Source organism: Pinus tabuliformis, chromosome 2_2, assembly GCF_031772625.1.
Source record: "Pinus tabuliformis cultivar Carrire ecotype Pingquan chromosome 2_2, CPIR1, whole genome shotgun sequence".
NCBI lineage: Eukaryota > Viridiplantae > Streptophyta > Pinopsida > Pinales > Pinaceae > Pinus > Pinus tabuliformis.
The window spans coordinates 1031416565-1031438795 of NC_142300.1; positions in this window are offsets into that span (position 1 = coordinate 1031416565).

The following is a 22231-nucleotide window of genomic DNA, read 5'->3' on the forward strand; positions in this document are numbered from 1 at the left end:
TCCAACCTCCTCTCCTTCTGGCTCAATGCCTTCATTTATAGTGCTGTAAAGAGGTTATTCAGGTCCACTATCAATGGGATCATCCCCCTCTATGGGTGGGATAGCTCCCTTATTGATGGGATAAGTTCCCCCTTAATAGAGATACATGAACCAACTGGAGGCGCATCCATTTCATCAAACCGACCTCTAGAATGTTCTAGAAGTAACCACAAGTAACTTTTTCAAGATAAAACTCGCGCATTTTGCCTTTTACAGAGGGACGCACCTGTCCTTTAACATACAGAGCGTCCATGGACGCAGATTTTGTGAACATGGTCAGCGTCCCCGCAGGTAAGGCTAGAGAGAACCTGCGACCCCAGAGATAAACATGATTTTTACAAGACTTTCTCTCTTCTTTGAGTTTGAGATGGATAACAGAGGCATGAGACTTGCCTAAGAGGGTAGCATGACTTGTTGATTGGAGCCATACTAACTGTAAGTAGTCAAGGTGACATTTTTTAGTGTAACAGATTGCCCCCTAAAGTGCGAAGCCTGGAATAGAATAGGGTTTTGTAATTCTAGGAAGGGTGAAGCGCTTTATCATTTCAAGGATTGCCTTGTGGATGGCCTGGTTGGAACCTGCAATTTTCAACACAAAATACATGGATAAGATTATATCATCACTGAGGTAGGCATTCCCATACTCAGATTCAAAACTTTAACTAATGGACTAACTATTCTGATACAGGAATGATCTTGCAGTACATCATTTTTATAGACTTTTGTAGACACAGTATGGACGCAGCCATCTGTTTATGATTAGTCTACATAGATAATGAATACAAAACTCCTCGCAGCCTGGATGGTAGAAACTAGATCCAGGGTCTTCACTTCTACTTCCCGAATTGGTACGATTCTAGCCATGTGATTAAATGATTCGATGTCGAACATGGTAGAAACCACTTGATTACCAGTCAATGATGTAAACTGTTAACAAGCGTGAGAGAAACCACCAGTAATGTCAATGGTTCTCAAAGTACCAAGCACAACCCGTGAAATGTGAATAGATGTTTTGATGTCGAACACTTCACGGAATCCTCTGATCGAAAGTCAATGATGTAAACTGACGTCAAAGGCGAGAAACCTGCCATTGATGCATGCAGACTTCAAGGTACTGTCGATTCCTAAGTCATCTTTCTAGATAATGTGTCGATGTCGATAGAAAGCGACCCGTTGCAGGCAAGCCTGCAACACGAAATCATTGTTCAAGTTGAAGAAATGTTGCTGTAAGGACTGACTCAGGGATGGTCAATGGATGACAAGTATTTTGCAGATGAAAGTTTTGCTTGCAGACCTCTTGAACACATAACGACACAACAGATGGTTTGGTGACGAATAACTCAAAGTTGATCCCTGAACCCGGTTAAAGATTTTCAAAGTGATTTAGTCAACTGTGAGGTAAAAGATTTCCCAACCCAGGTGAATGAAAAGTGTCGTGTTCAAGAGCGGTAATAAAGTTTCTTCTGAGGCAAAAGGTGACAAATAGGTTCATTCTTCTCTTTTTTCCCCCACCATTTCTGGCAAGTACCTCTTTATTTTTAACAAGCTTGAGGAGGATAACATATGCTTGATTATAAGCTCATCCTTCGGACGAGTCCAACCTAGTTTAAATGCGAACCCTAGGAAGGAGTGGTTCGTTCCTGTTTGTAATTGAACAGGTCCTTTACTGTAAAAGTTTAACGAGCCCAGTATAGGAGAAACTCGGCGTTTTTCAATTTTAGAGAGTCTGAAAAACTTAAGGAAACTCCACGTTGAACTTTTTCGTATATTTGTGTCCCTCAAGCCCGAAAAAGTATAAAATAATACCTGGGGGAACCGCTTGATCTTGCGACCAAGGAGTACTTTCATAATAGTATCGTTGACCTGAAAAGTAAAAAGCGATCAAAGACACGTCGTTTTATTTCCTTATCGAGTTTGAAACGACAAAAACCCGGCAATCTTTTCCTGATTTTACGGTCAGAAAAGAGCTAAAAGGGGACCGTCTTTTAATTCCGTTTTAACGAGTGAAAAAGAAACACTCGGCGATCTTTTCATGTTTTAGGAGTCAGAAAAGGGCTTAAAAGATGACTCTGAAATTTTGTTTGTGAAAAATTACAATTTCCCTTGAAATCCCTTCGTCCTGCACAAAAGCGACACATTACTCATACCTGTTTAAAATAGGCAAAAATACATTTGAAAACATCTTTTCATGGTAAAAAATGAACTAATTCATCCAAAAAACCTATAAAAAGACCTTTTACCATGTCATTTTTACCGTTTCACTGTTGAGGTTGAAAAAGGAGCTTTTGACAAGAAACTTCCCGTGGTTGCTGCGGAAAATCTGACCGTCGGAATCGAACGCCGCTTCACCGAGGTATTTTACACATCCCACTCTTCATTTTTATCCGTTTAGTTTTTTGTTTTTGGTCTCTGTTTCATTTTTTGGGGGGGTTTTGGGTTCAAAATGCGCCCCTCGGCGGACGCAGGTGCCCTTCGGGTGAGCCGCGTCCCCCGACTTTTTCTCACACGGGAAAAAGGTCTGGGGACGCAGTCCGCCTTCAGGCGAGCTGCGTCCGGACGCCCTGTGCTAAAAAGCCGGGGTGCGTCTTCCGCAAAGGGCGCATTTCAAAACCCTAACTCTCTCAAAAAACCACCAAATTTTCTCAAATTAATTTCTAATTGACTCTTTTGATGTGCAGGGCCCAAAACATGTTAGACTGGAGAGAGAGAGAGCACGTAGAAGACGATGAAGCTGCGATTAACCACCAACCCTCTCTGGATGCCTTAAGAACATGTGGATTGTACAAATATTGGACCATACCGGGCATGAGGGGCCAGGTAAGATTTTTGGAATGGCTAGTTGAGCGATGGAACGTTCAAGATCAATGCTTTTACATTGGAGGGCACCAGCTCGAGATAGAGCCCTCGGATGTATACTTTCTCACTGGCTTGCCAAACAGAGGTGAGCAACTCAACCTTGCGGGGACCAGGCCGGGTGGCCAATCCCTTGATGATCTCCGCGAGGAGTGGTGCAGACCAGGGACTCGCCATAAAAAGGGCGTGGAGATAAAGCACATCGCTCTGGCGGAACTTAGAGTTATTGCATTTACGGTCACTAGGATTTGTGGCGCGGCCGCCTTGCACATTGCTTCCGGATCCCAAATGCGGATGGCAGTTGACTGTTACCAAGGCACCATCTTCAACTGGTGCGAAGCTGTGTCGGCTCATATGAAGAGCCAACTAACCAAGGCAAAGAACGGACGACTAAAGACTTTTGGATATGGGCCTCTAGTCGTGAGCTTTGCCTTGGAGAGAGTTCCTATGCTGATCCCTCAGCAACTCACTGTTGATGACTTGGGTCCTCGGGAGCCAAAGCTTGTTCGATGGGTTGCGGTGATGGCCCGGCATCCTGACGAGGGTGCTGCAGTGGTTCGATTCTCTGACAGTTACTTCGACTGGCTAGAGGGCCAGCTTTTTGTGATACAAGACTTTCCATATGCCGGAATGGATTTCAGAGGTGATCCGGACATGGTTCTTCCACAGGGAGAACAATGGGATGACAGAGGTACTTTCATTTTCACAAGTTTTCTAATTATGTATTTTTTATTTTTCATATATATCGTCTCAAAGTAACAGTAAAATTTTAAAAATGCAGATGTTGGACCACAGCGTCCAGCCAATCTCCGGCCTTACGACAGACGACATCCAGCTGCACCGGCACCGGCCTTACAGGATGCGACAGCAGAAGTACTAGCCGATTTGGAGCATGATCTAGAGCGTCTCACGGCAGATATACCTGAGACTACTATGGATGACATTCCAATGAGGCTTCAGCGCTTCGTGGTTGCAGTCCCTGGACCGTTTAGGAGATTTCTGCGCAAGATAGCCCGCGCAGTGGTGTCGTACAGAGAGCACCACCAGTGATTGACTAGTCACTTTTGTAGTCACATGTGACATTTTTGACTTTTTGCACTATCATTTTGCCGATCATAAGGTGTGTTAAACCTATGATCGAAGACGATGTATATATTTTTGGACACACTTCTATCTATATATCACTATTATCGGCTTATCTTGTTTAACATGTATGATGAAATGTCTTTAAATTTACTTGCATGATTATTATAAATGTCTGTCCAACACTTGAGAAGCAATTGCATCTGCTAATGTATTCAAAGACCTTGGAATATGTTGATATTCAATGTAATCAAATTCACGTTCCAAGAGACGCACTCTCAAAAACAACCTTAATAACACAGGATTTCTAATGGCATAAACTCTATTAAGCTGTAATACAACAAGTTCAGAATCTAACCTCACTATCAAACGTCGAATTCCAAATGAAATAGATTCGGATAATAATTCAACCACTGCACTGTATTCTGCAATGTTATTCGTTGTTTGACCGAGGCTTACCCCATGCATAGAAACTAACTCGTCAGAGGGCGAATAGATAACCCAAGCTGCGGAAGAGATATTCCGTGTACTACGACAAGCACCATCAGCAAATCCAATGTATGTTTGGAGAGGCGTCGACATCTACAATATCAAGAGTAAAACCAAGATGAGCCAAAATAATGACGAAAAACCACACTTGCTAAGCTAAGCACACTGACTAAACTAACACACTTGCTAGCTAGAAAGGAAATCTAACCTATCTAAAAATTTCTCCATCCACCATTTTAAGCATAATACCTCTTTAGGTAAAGTCCATTTCTGGGTTTGCCCAAAGAGTCCCCATCAAAATCAACTAACTCATAAGCCCCTTTTGCTAGCTTTCGCTTTACAATGTAGGGCCCATGCCACATGGGAACGAATTTTCCAGCACCTAGCTTATCGTTTGCTTGATCATATAATAGTACTAGGTCTCCTTCCGAAAAACTTCGAGGGGTTACATTTTTATCGTACTGAGCTTTCATTCGTTTCGCGTGAGTCTCGATAGCTAAAGTAGCGTCACGTCGAGTCTCATCTAATTTAGCTAAGTATAACAACCGTTTCTCCTCTTCGGAAGTAGCTGGAAGTAATTCGACAGCCATTTGAAGTGATGGGATTTCGCACTCAATAGGTAACACAGCTTCTAAGCCATAAACTAGCTGAAAAGGGGTGAAACCTGTTGAATTTTTCACTGAAGTTCGATATGCCCATAGTGCCGAAAATAACATGTTATGCCAATTCGTTCGATGGATACCAATGATCCGTCGAATCATGACGACTAGAACTTTGTTGATTGACTCAACCAAACCGTTGGCTTGCGGATAATAAGGTGTAGAGCTATCGTGGCGCAAACCAAGCTGGCTTGTAAGTTCAGTCATCATGACATTTCGAAAATGGCTTCCATGGTCCGTAATGATTGCTTGTGGGACACCAAACCTAGTTATGATATGATTGAATACGAAAAGTGCAGCTGTCTTGCCGCTTGCGTCGAATGTAGGCATCGCCTCGGCCCACTTAGTAAAATAATCAACCGCAAGGATGATATACGCATGCCCCCCGCCGAGTGAGGGTTACAAGTAATAAAGTCAATGCCCCATTTGGCGAATGGACCAGCGGCAATTATAGGGTGGAGAGGAGCAGGTGGAGCGCGCATCTTGCGATCAAACACTTGACAGTTGTGGCATTTTCTGACGGCAAGGATACAATCTTTAAACATAGACGGCCAGAAATAGCCAGCGCGCAACACCTTCTGAGCTGTGGCATACCCAGACATATGACCGCCACATGCTCCAGAGTGACAATCATTCAAAACTCTCTCAGCCTCATCGTGAGTTAAACAACGTCGAAAAACTAAGTCTGCCCCCAGGCGATAAAGTGTATCTCCAATAATTCTGTATTGCTGGGATTGAAACCGAATTTTTCGACGGTTTTCCTTGGAAGCTTCAGGCCGAAAGGTTTGGGTTTGGAGATAGATGATTATATCCCCATACCACGGATCTACAGTGCTAATAAGAAACAAAGATTCGTCCGCAATGGACTCCTCTGCCACAGTCTCTGTGTCAGCACTCGGGAAATCACACATCAATTCCGCGAAGACTAAAGATTTCTTAGACTTGGACTTCTCAAACTCCAAGTCGAACTCTTGCAGGATGACGATCCATTTAGAGTACTTGCCCCCTAGCAGTTGTTTTGTCAAGATATAAATCATAGGGTTGCAATCCGAAATAACAGTAGTTTTGCGGAGAAGAATGTAGTGACGAAAACGCTGGACAGCTTGAACGGCTGCCAGGGCCAATTTCTCCACATGCGAATATTTTAACTCAGTTGGATTTAAGGTTCTGCTAAGGTAATATATCACATGCTCTGCCTTGAATTCATCTTCTTGAACTAACACCATTCCAATGGTGGAATGCGAAGCTGCGAGGTATAAGAAGTAGTCCTGGTTGTAGTTGGGAGGATGCAATAACGGTGCATGGGTCAACGCGTGTTTCAGTGCATCAAAAGATTGTTGAGCAATCTCGTCCCAAAAGAATTGTACATTCTGTTTCAACAACCGTGTAAAACCTTTAGTGACCTCGGCGTAGTTAGGGATGAATCGGCGTAAAAAGTTTGCTTTCCCTTGCAAGCTTTGGAGTTGGCGCAAACTCGAAGGAGGAGGCAATTGGATGATAGCCTCGACTTTCGAGGGATCGACGCGAATGCCGGTTTTGGAAACAACAAATCCCAGCAATCGACCTGTTTCTATACAGAAAACACACTTGTGGGGATTCAACCGAATTCGATAATGCCTACACCTCATAAAGATTGCTCGTAAATGGACAAGGTGATCAGCTCGGTGTAAAGAATGAGCAGGCAAATCATCGAGATAGGGTTGCACAATGTGCTTGATGTCATGAAATGCATAAGACATGGCCCGTTGAAAAGTAGCACCGGCATTCTTAAGGCCAAAAGGTAATTTGCAATAAGCAAATGTCCCCCATGGACAAATGAATGCTGTTTTTGGTTGATCGGCAGGTAGAATATTGATTTGATTATACCCGGAGAAACCATCCATGAAGGAAAACATCTCACTTCCGGCACAATCATCAATAATTTGATCGATATAAGGCGTAGGATAGTTGTCTTTTGGACAAGCTCGATTGATATCCCTATAATCGATACAGATTCTTATTGTTCCTTGTTTTTTATTGACGGGAACAATATTCGATACCCAATCCGTTAACGGGATCGGATAAATGAAACCTGCTTTCAACAGCTTTTCGACTTCGGCTTTGATTGCAGCTGCTTTTCGAGGGTGAATCTGACGCAACCGTTGCCGAATGGGTTTAGCATCCGGGTAGGTTTTGATTTCATGAACAACAATGGCAGGATCGATTCCTGGCATTTCTTCGTAGGACCAGGCAAACACGTCGCGGAATTCTTGGAATAGGGCCTTGTAAGTTTCAATTTCTTCGTCAGTACATGCGGCACCTATATGAATGTTCTCCTTGATTCCGGGCTTCACTGAAATGTCAATGGGAATAGTACGAGAAATATTCCCTAAATTCAGCTCTGAATCAGAATGTTTCGTTGGATCCTGAGCGTCTTTGACATATTCAGCGGTAAAGATAGATGAAAAATCATTTTCAAAGACATCATCCTTAGGTAAAAACGAAGATCTGTGATGGAGATCGTCCCATGGTAGATCATCTACACTTAGGATTTCGCGAAGTTGTTCGTCAGATGACACTTCTTCGGGAAACGTTATCCGTTCTAAGGGTGAGGTGAAAAGTGACTCTTCACTGACCACATTCATTTGGTCGGTTGAATGAAAGTCGGTAAAAGACATAAGAGCTTCATAAGCAATCTCATACGGACTCAACGGCATAACATTACCGAGTGAGTCTAGCTCAGAGTCAGAGGGAACATACCAAGGATCATCATAAATAATGTTTTCTGACGTGATCATATGAATTGTTGCGAACGAAGGGTCTGCATTGAGTGGAGGGAGAGGAAAAGTTCCCAGTAAACCGGAATCCTTAACTAAACCTACACCAATGTCCCTATAAGGGATCGTCGTTTTACCAACATGCTGGATAGTTTCTAAAGAGGTTGGGTCGGATGAAAAGTATGTCAGCTGATCAATAGTCACGATCTTACCGTTATGTGGAAACTTAATGACTCTGAAGACCGATGAAACGACCGCTGTCATAGCATATGACCAACTTCGACCCAAAAGAAGGTTGTAGTCTAGAGGGGCATCAACCACTTCCACATCCAGACTAACGGTTTTACCTTCGACCCCTATAGGCAATTCTTGTAGAATACCAAACGGACGGAACCCACGGCCATCAAAGGCCTTAAGGATGGTGGGGGATTGGTTCAACGAAGGAGAACCAAGCGATCTCCAACATTGAATCGACATAATACACGTAGAAGCTCCCTCATCAATCACAGTCCGATGAATAGGCCTGTTTTTGACTATCACTGGAATTTGGAAAGCCATTTGATGGGGGAGACGCGGTGTACTACTTTCTAGATCAAAGATCATTAGGTTCGGGTCCTGAACATCGACAGCTCCAATAGCCGACAAAAGCAATTTTCGTTGCGCTGGACATGATTGCAGCACTTCGAGTGCCGACATTGCTGAAGGTGAAACAGCTAAATCTTCAACAATGTTGTAATTCTGGGCTGCTCTCGCATGTGAATTGAAAGCAGACCTTCGAAGTACACCCTTGGCGGGCGGCTTAATCACTAAGTCTGGGTTAGGTTTTTCGATCTGTAGTGGATCGGAACCAGGAGCTGAGGTTGATGGGTTAGAGTTAGAAGATTCTGCTTCTTTACCATCAATAGGAGCCTTACTACCATAATCTTGCGATCGAGTCGCAATCCTAACATGAGACATCATCAAAATGGGTTCTTCACTGGCATTCGAAGAAGAACCTATCATCTTATTTTCCTGCTCGGGGAATGGATTCTTTAACACAGCAGGAGTCGGAGAACCTTTAACTATTTTCACTACCTCGGCCCGATGAGGGCAGTCTCTCGTAAAATGATCTTCTTCACAAATGAGACAAGGATAACGAGGTTTGCGCTTTTCGTCATTAGTTTCCGACTTTTCCGTTTTCTCCTTTGGAGCCTTGTCTGCTTTAGCCTTCTTCTTTCCTTTCTTCTTTCCACCGTTTTTGGATTTGGCCGTAGATGACTCTACAGCGTGAATGTCGGCGGTGAGTTCAGGAGGAGAAGACTCTCCTGTCGGAGAATCAGGCAAAGTGATAATTGGAGTATTGGAGGTCTTGGAAGACTTCTTCTTACTCTTCGTAGTCACGATACCGATCATACCATCAGCGGCATGAGATCCCGAAGGAGCAGCAGCGATTTGGTTTGACTTTGGAAGATCCGGAATTTTCTCGTGTAACGTACCCGACTGAGTGTAAACTAAGTCAAGGTATTGTGCCTGAGCAATGACTTGCTCCTCAGTAACTACGCCGGCCTTAGCTACATCTTCAGTAATTCTTGGTAATAATGATTTTACAAACCATTCAGCTAAAATTTGGTCCGGGATAAAAACTTTCACTAATCTCCTTTGACGTCTCCACTCATGGATGTGATCAGAAATGTACGTGGATGTCGATTGTTTTAGCGAAGTTAATAATTCCGTACCATTATCGTATCTGACTGGTAACTGAAAATGAGTTAAGAATGAAGTAGCTAACTGGCTAAAGTTGTAAAAAGAAGCCCGTGGCAACTCAATGTACCACTTGGCTGCGAGACCAATGAGTGTACGCTGGAAAAGACGTAAGCGGATAGAATCATCTGAGATGGAATTTGATGCACACCAGAGGTGGTAAGTCATCACGTGATTAGACGGATCTTCTCCAGACTTACCTTCGAACTTAGGTATATCGCTGGGCAACTTATTTGGCATTGGCGGCCAGAACGGAAGATATTGAATTGGATCGTTCGTTAGGCGCGTCAAGTCGGGTAAATCTAAAGTCGCAATAAATGGTAACTGCCGGTTAGGATCTCTGAAACTCTGAGTCACAATACCAGCCCCAGGAGGAGGATATCCAGGATAACTAGGAACAGGATTCGCATTGGGGATATTATATCCTCCTGGAAAACCAGGATTAACCGGACCGTACTGGGGTTGTTGAGGTGGTTGATAATTGTACCCAGGATACGGTTGATACTGGTAAACCGGTTGTTGGGCAGCTTGACCAGGTTGATACTGTCCCTGGTACGGAGGTTGAACAAATTGAGGTTGAGTAGTAACAACCGTACTTGTACCAGGTTGACCTGCAGGCATCTGGACTGTGGTTTGAACCGTGGGTCCAGACAACGGTACAGATGTCTGAGGAACGGTTACAGGGACAGTAGAAACCGGAGCTGCCGATACTCCAGATGTAAGCATGGTAGATGAAGCGGTAGCTGCTGCAGCCGTGTGAGGTGGAGTACTCGGTGCAATTGGCGGCTGAGTAACTACAGAAGTTACAGGGGTCTGAACACTTGACTGGACAAGTTGCGGTTGCTGGGGTGGACCAGGAACTGCAGGTTGTCCTGCTTGAGGTACCGACTGTATACTTGGTTGCGACATCTGTTGACCCTGTGACGGATCCCATGTTAACATTCCAGGGTATTGACTCGTAACAGGTTGAGGATACTGAGATCCATAGCCGTATTGAGGATAGGGTTGATAACTGTAAGGTGTAGTCCCATATGATTGCCCTTGAGGTGGTTGATAACCTTGACCAGGGTATTGACCCGTAGGTTGATAACCTTGAGGTAAATACGGATACTGGGGTTGACCTTGACCTTGAGGTTGGTATCCTTGAGGTTGATACCCTTGGGGTTGATACCCTTGGGGTTGCCATCCTTGAGGTTGCCATCCTTGAGGTTGATACTGATACTGAGGTTGACTTTGGGGTACGTATTGAGGCTGGGGTTGATACCCTTGGGGTTGATACCCTTGAGGTTGCCCCCCAGTCACAAATGAAGTACCTTGAGGTTGCCCCCCAGGCATTAACGAAGGTTGCCCCCCAGGCGGTAATTGGCCACCTTGAGGTTGGTTAATGGGAGTTGAACCTGACATCATATAAACTTCACCTATACTCAATGGTACATTACCACTGTTTCCAACTAACAACCCATGATCAACAGGTTGAGGAGATGCTCCCGCAAAGGTACCAGAAAGTGACTGATACCCAGTAGGAACAGAAGGACCGCCATGTAAAAATGATTCAGGACTTTGCGAAAACACAGACGACTGACCAGACATATTTACAGGAGAATGAATTCCTCTAGGTGGAACCGGAGGACGAGGTGTAGAAAAACCTACTGAGTTGTCTAAAAAATTGGTTAATGCAAGGTACCAAGATTCACTTCTAGGAGGACTGTAAAATATGGATTCACGCTCCCTTAGATCAAGGGTAATTAGATCTTCAGAATCAGAAACGCCTATTTCTTCCTCTGGAACAAGTTCTTCTATAGCAATTAATCCAACAGGAAGATTTTCGGTGATAATTCTTTCTATTCTTGGTGAATCAGGAACACTAGGAGTTGGAGTAACAGGTTCTGAAATTTCAGGTTCTTCGCCTGTTTCACTGGCAGATGAAAAACTACCAGCAAGCTCGGAAACTGTAACAGCTTCGGGATTGTAACCTGTTTCTAATCTTTGGTAATCTGGATGGACTACCAAAGAAGATTCTCCTTCTTCAGGTGAACCTACTCTACTGCCACTAGGAGGAGTTACAAGGACCTTTAACCCTTCTAAATAACTGGGGTCGTCTCGAGGAGGTGAACCCCTAAGTTCACGGGATCTTCTCAACAATTCGGCCACAGATACAACTTCAGGAGACTGGCCCGCAATACGACGGGACCTTCTCGGTAATTCCGCCACAATTAAAGATTTTAACTACAACACACGAAAACAAAGTAAAAAATTTCAAATCAAACCACCTAAAGTCTTCTAAAGAACCAATCAAATTTGAAGCACACGCCTAAATAATCTAGAGCGTCAAACCACACACAAACAGTAGTCTTCCGGACCAAAAGCGCTAGTTGGTGATTAGGCCCAACCTCGCAGGATTCAGTACAGAAATAGTGGGTGGAACAGTTACCCCGGCAACCTGCTTAATGAATAGACTGGACCAAGTTCCTCCACTTTAACCGTCTCGAAGTGAAGCGAACCCCCCAGAAAATCCAAGTGAGTATAACCGACGTCTGCTCCAGGTACAGTGGGACCTTCCCTCCACCGTCACCTTGGGTAGAATCCTACTGGGTTCGATCCCCAGTGGAGTCGCCAATTTGTCACACGGAATCTGTCAAGGGTGCGGACACGACTGACCTTCCTAGAAGTCTAAGACATTCTAATGACAAACAAGACAAAATGGAATGATCTTTCTCTAAATACACCTTTTACAACATGAAAACTACAAGTGTTTAGGCTTACCTTATTCCAAAACGCTGTTGTTGAAGTCCGTTCTTGACGATCCGGATGAGCTCCTCCTTCAAGTCAATTCCTGCAACCACAAACAATCAAACAATTACCAAGCACTTGCATTTCATATAATAAAACATATATTCAACATGCAGACCAAGGAACACATGAAATAACTCATTAACACAAGCTATTGAGAAAAATAAACCAGTTTGTATTAATAACGAAACAAAGAAACTCTTACAACCTGGCCTTGGTGTTGTGCAAATTCCTCCCAGGGTCCATCAAGGGTTTTCCTCTACTTTGACAAAGCTCACCCTCTCCCAAGTAGAATCAAGTGAAGACAATCTCTCCTCACAAAGGCTCTAATGGAAGACCTAAATCCTGCAGCATTTACCCAAAGAAAATGTATAGCTCCAACCTCCTCTCCTTCTGGCTCAATGCCTTCATTTATAGTGCTGTAAAGAGGTTATTCAGGTCCACTATCAATGGGATCATCCCCCTCTATGGGTGGGATAGCTCCCTTATTGATGGGATAAGTTCCCCCTTAATAGAGATACATGAACCAACTGGAGGCGCATCCATTTCATCAAACCGACCTCTAGAATGTTCTAGAAGTAACCACAAGTAACTTTTTCAAGATAAAACTCGCGCATTTTGCCTTTTACAGAGGGACGCACCTGTCCTTTAACATACAGAGCGTCCATGGACGCAGATTTTGTGAACATGGTCAGCGTCCCCGCAGGTAAGGCTAGAGAGAACCTGCGACCCCAGAGATAAACATGATTTTTACAAGACTTTCTCTCTTCTTTGAGTTTGAGATGGATAACAGAGGCATGAGACTTGCCTAAGAGGGTAGCATGACTTGTTGATTGGAGCCATACTAACTGTAAGTAGTCAAGGTGACATTTTTTAGTGTAACAAAAAGCGAAGAAACGAGAGCCCCCATGGTGTAAACATAGTCACGACCAAGGAGAAGACTAAAGTCTAAAACACCTTGGGTAACCAAGACGTCTATATAGACAATTTTTCCTCCCAAAGTAATAGGGAACTTCGGGAGAACTCCTAGAGACGGACAGGCTCCTCCGTTCAAGGCCAACAGATTTTGAGTGACTGGCCCAAGCTGTGGGGAACCTAAAGCTTGCCAAGTAGTCTACGGCATAAGACTGACAGATGCCCCTTCATCCAAAACAATGCTAGGTACTGCCTTAGCATAGGCATGTACTGTGATCTGGAAAGGCATATGGGATGGAAAGCGACTGGTGATCAGGCGATTCCAATCAAAGGAAGTGACCAGACTACTTGGTGGGGGAATCGTATGATCACCCCCATGTGTTAAAGGAACCGAAGGAGAACCTTCAGGAGCAGCTGGGTTAGGAGAGTCATTTCAGGACTCAGGAGAATCCGAGGAGATGAGAAGAACATGGGAGTGATGCTCTTCCGAAACAGAGTGATCGACGGGTGGTGAACTCGAGTTGACACTCTTTCCGACCAATGGTTGGTCTGGAACAGGCTGGGCACAGCCAGGTTCGGGAAGAGGAGGCTGGACAAGAGAAGAATATGAATCCATCTCTTTGTCAGCAGGGGAATGATATGCGACTACAAAGAGACGTTGATAACCAACGGGAAGTTGGGGTGAAGGAGCTGTAAGACTTTCCAAGACAACGGAGGCTTTATCCATGAGTGGACAAAGGTGAAGGGGATGATTGCCTTCACAAAGTCTACAGGGGATTTGAATCTTCTCTTTTCCCTTACCATTCCCAACTGATAAAGTAGCATCGCCGTGAGCTTCAGAGGATGATGAGGGGCGGGTCGGATCGCGAGACCATACTTCTAGTACCCTGGGAATGCCAGGACAATCGTGAAGAATATGGTCCTCCTTGCATAATCGACAAGGAAACTTGACCTTCCGCGGAGGAGCGGAAGGGGGCCTGACTTGAGGTATAGTTGAGGGGGTAGCTGCACTTGTAACCTCTCCCTTAGAAACCTTCTTCTTCTTCATCTTCTTCTTCTTCTTCTTAGCCACCTGGTTACTTGAATCTAGACTTTCACCAGGTGAAGTAGAAGATGAGGACGTAGAAGTGGGCGTAGAAGGGGAGAGATCCACCTTAGAATCAACATGATGTTGTTCAGGTGGAGGGGCGGATTGACTAGACGGTGAGATGGCAGGGACCAAAGAGGTTGAGAACAACCAAACCGGCAACCCAACAGTTAACCCTGGGAGGGACAACGTTGCCATATAAGGAGCACCAACATTTCCAAAAGGAGCGAAATGATCAGGGTTCCCGTTAGAGGGGGTCCCTGGGTTGGTGAACCCCGAAAAAGTTGCCATTGAGAACGAAAAGAAGCCTACTCAAGCTAACACAAACAAGATCTAACTGGGTAATGTTAATCGCGGCCAAATAAATTTTAAGACGCAAGGACAAAAGTTGACCTTTTCATGTTTCAAGAGTCGAGAAAAGGACAAAAAGATGACTCTAGTCTCCTTCGAATGTTTAGTGAGCCCAAAGTGACAAATGCTCAGATGAGCCTTTTCGTTTAAGGAGTCTGAAAAGGATCAAAAGTGACTACTCTGGAGAACTAGGCAAAAAGGTTTACCAAACAAATCCGTAAAACTTCACATACACCTTGGCAGTCATATGAAAACCAAGGACTTCCCGTACGGTAGTCAATCCTCCCGAATGCTGTGTTCGGTGCGTTACGGCTTGTAAGGCGGTAGACACTGCTTCCTGTGGATAAGGGATGATAACCTAGTGGGGTCTCCCCATATACTCGATGGTACGTGGGAGCTCAAGTTCGTGCTAGACCACTTTTTGCGTCACGGAAGGAGGAATCACCCAACCTTAAGTGAAACAAAAGTGACTAGGTTTAACGACGCCGGAGCACGTCTCTAGCCTAGACCTCTAAACAGTGAGCGTTATGTTCCATTTCGTTTTTAAGTTCATTCAGTTCATTTTACGGTTGATCTTTGATTAATTTTCAATTTCCACGTCCTACCGTATGTAATCTCTCACAATTCCCTACATGCAAGCTATATGCCAAAGAATATCATTTCGTTCGATGAATACTAACTACGAGAGAGTTAAGAATTTTTCAAACAAACAAAATGACCATAAACAATCAAGAACCACTCTAATGCAGCTAATGGAAAGAAACGTTTTCTTGTTTTAAATCACTAATCAATGAAAAGCTTCTAATTTCAATTAACTAATTCAATGTAAAAGAGATTGTTCGTTTTCTTTTCAATGGCAAAGTGCACTAAACAAATTTTGAGAGATAATAACACCGAGTAAAAAGACAAATTTCACTCAATGAGGACACAATCAAATCCCCAAAACACCAAGGAAGTCCTTCAAAACAAGAAGAAAACACAAAGACCTCTATGAGCTATGTGATCTAAGCTCAAACGAAGCCAAGCGGAAAAAGGGCAAATCCCTTGAATACCAACAAAAGGCTTTGACAACTACTGAGCAAGTGCGAAAAGTAATCACAAAGTCGACTGGATGATCAAAGAACCCAAGACTCCTATGGAAGGCTCGATGCACAAAGCCACTAGATGCCCTAGGGCTAAAATGTGAAATCGATAGAAAGAGGCAAACACCCGAAGGATGGAGGGTGAAAATCAGTCAAAAAAGGATCAAACACACTCTAATAATCGAAAAAGATGTGGCAAGATACAAATCCAAGCTCAGAGGGCTTGAAGAAAAGAAAACTGGAAAAGTTGACAGGCCTGGCACGACTATCAGGCTGCAACTCGCGCTTTTATGGGATTGGCGCGGGTTGTCTTTGAGCAACTTGTGCCAATTGGCACGACTGTTAGGCTAAAAGGCAAGCTAATCAAGTTTGCTTAGTCAAAAACAAAAACAAGCAATCCAAGGCTTGAAAACAGTATCTAGGCCAACCAGGAAGCAAGAGACAACAAGAAATCCAACCCAGAAAGCTATCTAAGCAATCAAAACAAGAGAAACCAAAGAGACAAGACAAACTCCAAGTTGTTTAGTTCGTAAACCAAACCGGAGATTGACTGAAGTGGCGTTGATCTACTTCGCTAATGCAAAGCAATAGCGTTTCGAAGGCTACCTGGCCGTACTTCAGGTTCCGTCTAAAGTTTACAAATCAAACAACAAGTTAACTCCCCAGCAGAGTCGCCAAACTGTTGTGGAGGTAAATCCTCTCTGCGGATAGAGACGATCCCTACTAGCCCAGACCGGGTCTAGCAACAATCACACAATGCTATCACGCAAGTTCCTAATTGAAAATAAAAAGTGGATGGTGAGAACCTACTTCGATTCCAATGCTAATGTTCATAGAAGAGACGTCGCTCTCGTTCCTTTGCCTCGGTCGATCACTATCTCCACGATCTCTGTGATTGGACACCTGCACATGCAAAGAACAACACAAATACAAGAATAAAATCTAGTAGATGAAATTATATATCAGTCAGAAAAGATATAACTCAACATCAAACATAGGACAATGAGAGTGGAACCATAATGATAGTCATCTATTATTGATAAATAACAAAGAAGAATAAAACCATTGTTCTGACGTCAAATCCTCCTTTGGCTGGGTAGTCAGCTACACACATCTTGCAAAGCTTGTTGGGATGGGAACAAACCTCTCTCTCTTTGGGTGACAAGAATCTCCTTACTTAGATTTGGCCTTATGGGTGCAAAGAAGGCTCTTGCAGCTTCAAACTCTTGAACTCCTGGTATTCTCTATCACTATGCTGGAACTACTGACTAGCTTGCTCAAGGCATAGAGGCAAGCTTTTATAGATAGAGAGGGAAGAGATAGGATCAACCACATTATTTATGGGATTGGCTTTATCATTTGGAAACTTCCATGAAAGGTGGCAAACCACTTCCCTTCTAGGGAGATTCGAAGCCAAACCATCCTAGCTCAACATAGATTCAGTTGGTGAATGGGTTAAGGAGAACCTTCGGAAGCTTGTTCATTGAAAACTTTACTCAATTCGGTTGGCGCGAGTGCGACTCTGAGACAGAGCGCCAATGGTGCGCCCTCTTTAGAGGATTTCCCTCATTGGAGCGGGTAGTACACTGTGGACCCACGCTAATGTAAAAGGAGTTGCTTTCATGGATATTTTGTAGGAGATGTCTTCAGGGCATATGAAGCTCATACTTAGAGGAATATGATGCAAGTGGTTTCAGGTCATGTCACTTCTCACAGGTCCCAGAATGAGTCCTCCAGTGTGCGGAGAGAGGGGTAACAAGGACGAAACGGTGACAAATTGCTGTCTAATAGTGTGGTTTTCCGAAGTTATGGCGGAGCCCCGTATGGCCCATGAGGACCCTGGAGAGGCGGAAACTGTGCCAGAAGTTCCAAAATCCCCACACACACCACGCACCAAAAGGAAGCTCTGCTTAAAGCACGCGTCCAACCATGGACTGATCAAGCATTCACAACCACAACTACCATTTAAGGGATGCTGGCAGAGATGCAGGAATTGTATACAGTTGGACAAGAATGTGACCCTCCTCACGAAAGTTCTGAGACATGCGTGCAACAAGAATAACAGGTAGCGGAACAGTGTGTTGCGGACGCCAAAGTTGTGCAGGACCTGCTACATGGACTTCACGCAAAGGTCACCACACTAGTAGAGTAACTCGGGGACGAGTCACAATGATTGTGTTGGGGGCCTGTTGGGCAGCAGATCCCCCCATAGTAGTTTTTTGGGGCTTGAAAATAGAATTTTGGTCAAGTGTAATGTAAAGACCTCGCGAAATGTGGGTGCGGAGCATAAGAGTCTAGGGTTTCCCACCCTAAGATAATGTAATTTGATATAACGTATGTCAGCCTACTGATGGTCTGCGGACCATGGGATTGTATAAATAGAGTGCGGCTCTAAGATGTAACATATATGTTTTTTGGAGATGATGATTATATTTAAGTTTGTAAGTATGAGTCCTGGGTTGTAGTAGTAGTAAGAGGCTCTGCAGCTGAGTGCACAGAGGCCTGGTAGATTTCACAGTTGTGTATGCGGACGGTGACCCAAGGAAAATTTTAAGGATGGAAAATTTTCTTGAAGTTTAAAAACATTGGCGAATCTTACTAATCCCTAATATGAAAACTATAAATTTTTTAATGATATATTTGCAAAATTATTCAAATTTATAATGATTTTATATATACTCTCTATATAATGTTGGCGATTTTTTAGATAAAATAATTTTATATTCTAAAATTTGGGCGAATCATCTTTTATAAAAATTGGAAATTGGCGAATCATTTTTTGGAAAAATCATGGAAAATTAGCCCACTGGGCGAAGATTAGCCCCTAAAATTTTCCATGTGCAGCGGACCCCTGTAGTTGAGTGCACAGTGCATAGTTGGGATTGTACTTGGACAGAGAATTAATAAAAGATAACTTGATTGTGAAATATTGGATGTCTATGCTTCTGGTATATTTATGCATCTCTTTTTAGTATTATGATTGTGTGAACTTGTTATGAATGTTGAATGATTAATAAGAATATTGGGCCTACACAATTAAGTTAGGATCTATAATAATAGCACAGTAAGGATACAGGATCTAGACAACACCTCTTCACGTTCATTACAACATTGCAGAAGCGGTTGCACAAGCTGAGAAGGACAAATGGCTATAGGCGCAGGTTCAATTTGCGAACTTCCTAGATTTAATCAAGACATCCCTAGGGTGCGAAAAGCTGGTTCCAAAACCCTCCCATACTACCTCGAGTGAGACCTCAGTCTGCACACCACAGACTATTTCCGAAAGGGCTGGTATTTTGAGTTTTTTTTTGGCTAAATCATTACTAAACCTGGGTCAAGCACCAACAAGCCCACAGTAAGCCTCATTTCCCTTTTAGTGCACTTCTTGTGTCGATGTAGATTATTCAATGCATGCCTCACTTTGTGGTACCTCTTTAGAAGAATAATATTCTATCAATTTATACAATCCATCTATGGCCTTTAGATTTGTCAACCAATACATGAAACTCTGTTGAAAATACTTCAAAATATTTGGATCCACATATTGCGTCACAACCGATAATATGTCGTAGTTATCCTTCTGAGTTGGTTGTGTGGTAGAGTTCGAGGAACCATCATCCATAACGATTCACCTCTCCTCCATGATTACTTGCTTTTCCTCCAAGATATGAAATGTAGGAGATCCTTCAATAGTTTTTCTTACCCATGTAGCTTCAACATCCTCTTTCCCATTGGCTTCATCATTTCTAGTCGCAGCTCCACTTCTTGTTACAATGTCGATGCATGGTTAATCCTCCCTTCGCTCAATGATCATAATTTGAATATTTGTTGAAGTATGTTTGCTTCTTTTCTCCCGCATCCTAGCAATAAGGACGAGGCATTCTTCTATCACATGATCAAAAGACTTTTTGTACACAATGTTGTTGTAGGGTTGTAATAGTCTCTTGCAAAACTTCTTGCCTGTCCACATTTATAACAGATAATCTAGCCACATCCTCAACCAACTCCTCATCCTTGGCCTCATCCTCATCCTTAAAATCCTCCTCAACCAACATTTTTTCTTGGTTCCTCATGTGGATGTCCTTCAGATTGTAGTCTATAAGTACCAGCGGTGTGCTCCATCATCAAGTCATAACATTGACAATTTTTCTCATCATGGCTTACTAATCTACAAAAGTTACAAAATATTTTCTTTGGGGTCTCCAAATACTTATGTAATTGGTATCAATATTCAGAGTAGTGTTGGCCTCTCATTCTACATATATCGCACCATAGTCATGGGTTTACTGGACTAGGTGCTCCACTTGCCAAATAATCTTTGAACACATGGCATTTATCCTTATAATGACCCTCTTCTTTTAATTTTTCACACCATACCTATGATCTGCTCCCTCTACCTTTCTTGATATCCTGCAATTCTATGGTTAAGTTGGATAGTTGACTCTATATCTGTTGTACTCTTGCATGAGTATCTCCAATGAGGGAAGCTTCTAGCTTCATCACAATCTCCAATTATTCAGCTTGAATAGCGATCTTTTGTTGTGTCAAAGGTAACCTAATATGTGGAAGTAGCGTGACTATGAACCATTCCTTATGTTGTCCTGTGGGTATATTAAAGCTTACTTGACCCATCATCACCTTGAATCATTGATCTAACTCCCACACACATTCAGTCATTGTCTATTTTATTTCTTTTAGCTCTATGATACTCTACGATTCTGATTTCGGCTTCTTGAATTCTAATACTTGTGCTTTCTTAATTTCATCAAATGAAGCAGTCTGGTTAGTCACATATTATTTCATATACCAGGATAACACTCTTTCTTACACTCATGTGAAAAGTTTCCCCGTATTTACATGATCACTAGTGATCTTCCTTGTTGTCCATACTGCATCAGCTACAAACTAGAACTGATCAAGATCCTCTGATCCTAGTCCTTTAAAAATAGGCATCTTAAAATCATCAACCATTTTCCTTCTCGTGGGGCTAGGTGGAGTGGGAGGGGCTGGGGGTGTAGGGGAATTATTGGGAGGGGGATGGGGTGTAAGGGGGATTGGATGGATGGGGAATCCCAAAGACGCCTTGATTCTTCTCAACTCCTAACTTTGACGCACCTTCATAATAGGATGGGTGATGTCATGGGGATGTAGGGTTACTTCTTTATTCTTTGCTCTCAGATCCTCCTAAAAAGGGGTTATAATCTGTCTCAATAAAATTCTTTGGATCTACTCTATATCATTTTCCACTGTGCGTAAAGCTTGCTTCAGGTTTATTTCCTCTTCGTCCAAAAATTAACCTAACTCCATTCGCATAATTCCCTTTTCACACAATAAAATATTAACCCATAGATTAAAATATCTTAAGAACTTACCTCGGTGTCCTTTGAAAAATATTCATTCATCTTCGCTAGAGGATATGATCACATATATTGTGAACTCAGTGATAAATCCTCCCAAAATGTTATCGATCCACATATCAACAACCCTTGAGATATTTTTATAGATTTTCTTGAGTCATTGTATCAATTTAGGGTTCTAGTCCTTATGTTCATCATTCTTGAAACAAGTCTTATGCTCGATCAACTTAGATACCCACTCGTACAATTCAATGTGGAATGAACCAAATAATATTCTGTATTTATCTTTGAAGATATACTTTTTAAACCAGTCTTAAGCTAATAATCGAGGGTTTCTATTCTCTTTTTCCGCAAATTCTATTTCATTTTGTTCAACCCACTCTTGGATTTCTTTCTTCGATGGATGCAAAAACATATCCCTTTAGCAGATCTCGGTCCCAACAAGGGAACTATTTTTTGGTTTAAGGGGGCTTGACCCAAGTTTAAAGTGTATTTCACACCAACAAAACCCTCAACCACTGGCCCTTTCGGGAATGACCTCCAAGCAGATCATAGTTTCACCCTAAGTAGTTATGGGAGGTTGTAGAACGAGGTTTATGGATCGAGAGGGATATGTGCACTATGGCGCGCATGTGTTTGCTTATGTATTATATCTATATATAACTTCATGTACATGAATAACTTTACATTGATGATTAACTTCACATATTGATACTTAATACATAAACATAATAGAGAACAATATAACATGTATTCTTCCACAAGGTTTATGAATCGAGAGGGATATGCCCACTGTGGCACCCATGTGTTCGCTTATGTATTATATCTATCTATAACTTCACATACATGAATAACTTCGCATTGATGATTAACTTCACATATTGATACTTAATGCATAAACATAATAGAGAACAATATAACATGTATTCTTCCGTGTAATTCAATAAAAGGCATAATGATATATATAACAATAGATAATGAATAGAGAAATATACTCAATACCTTTCAAAACCTTCTTCTTTATTAATAA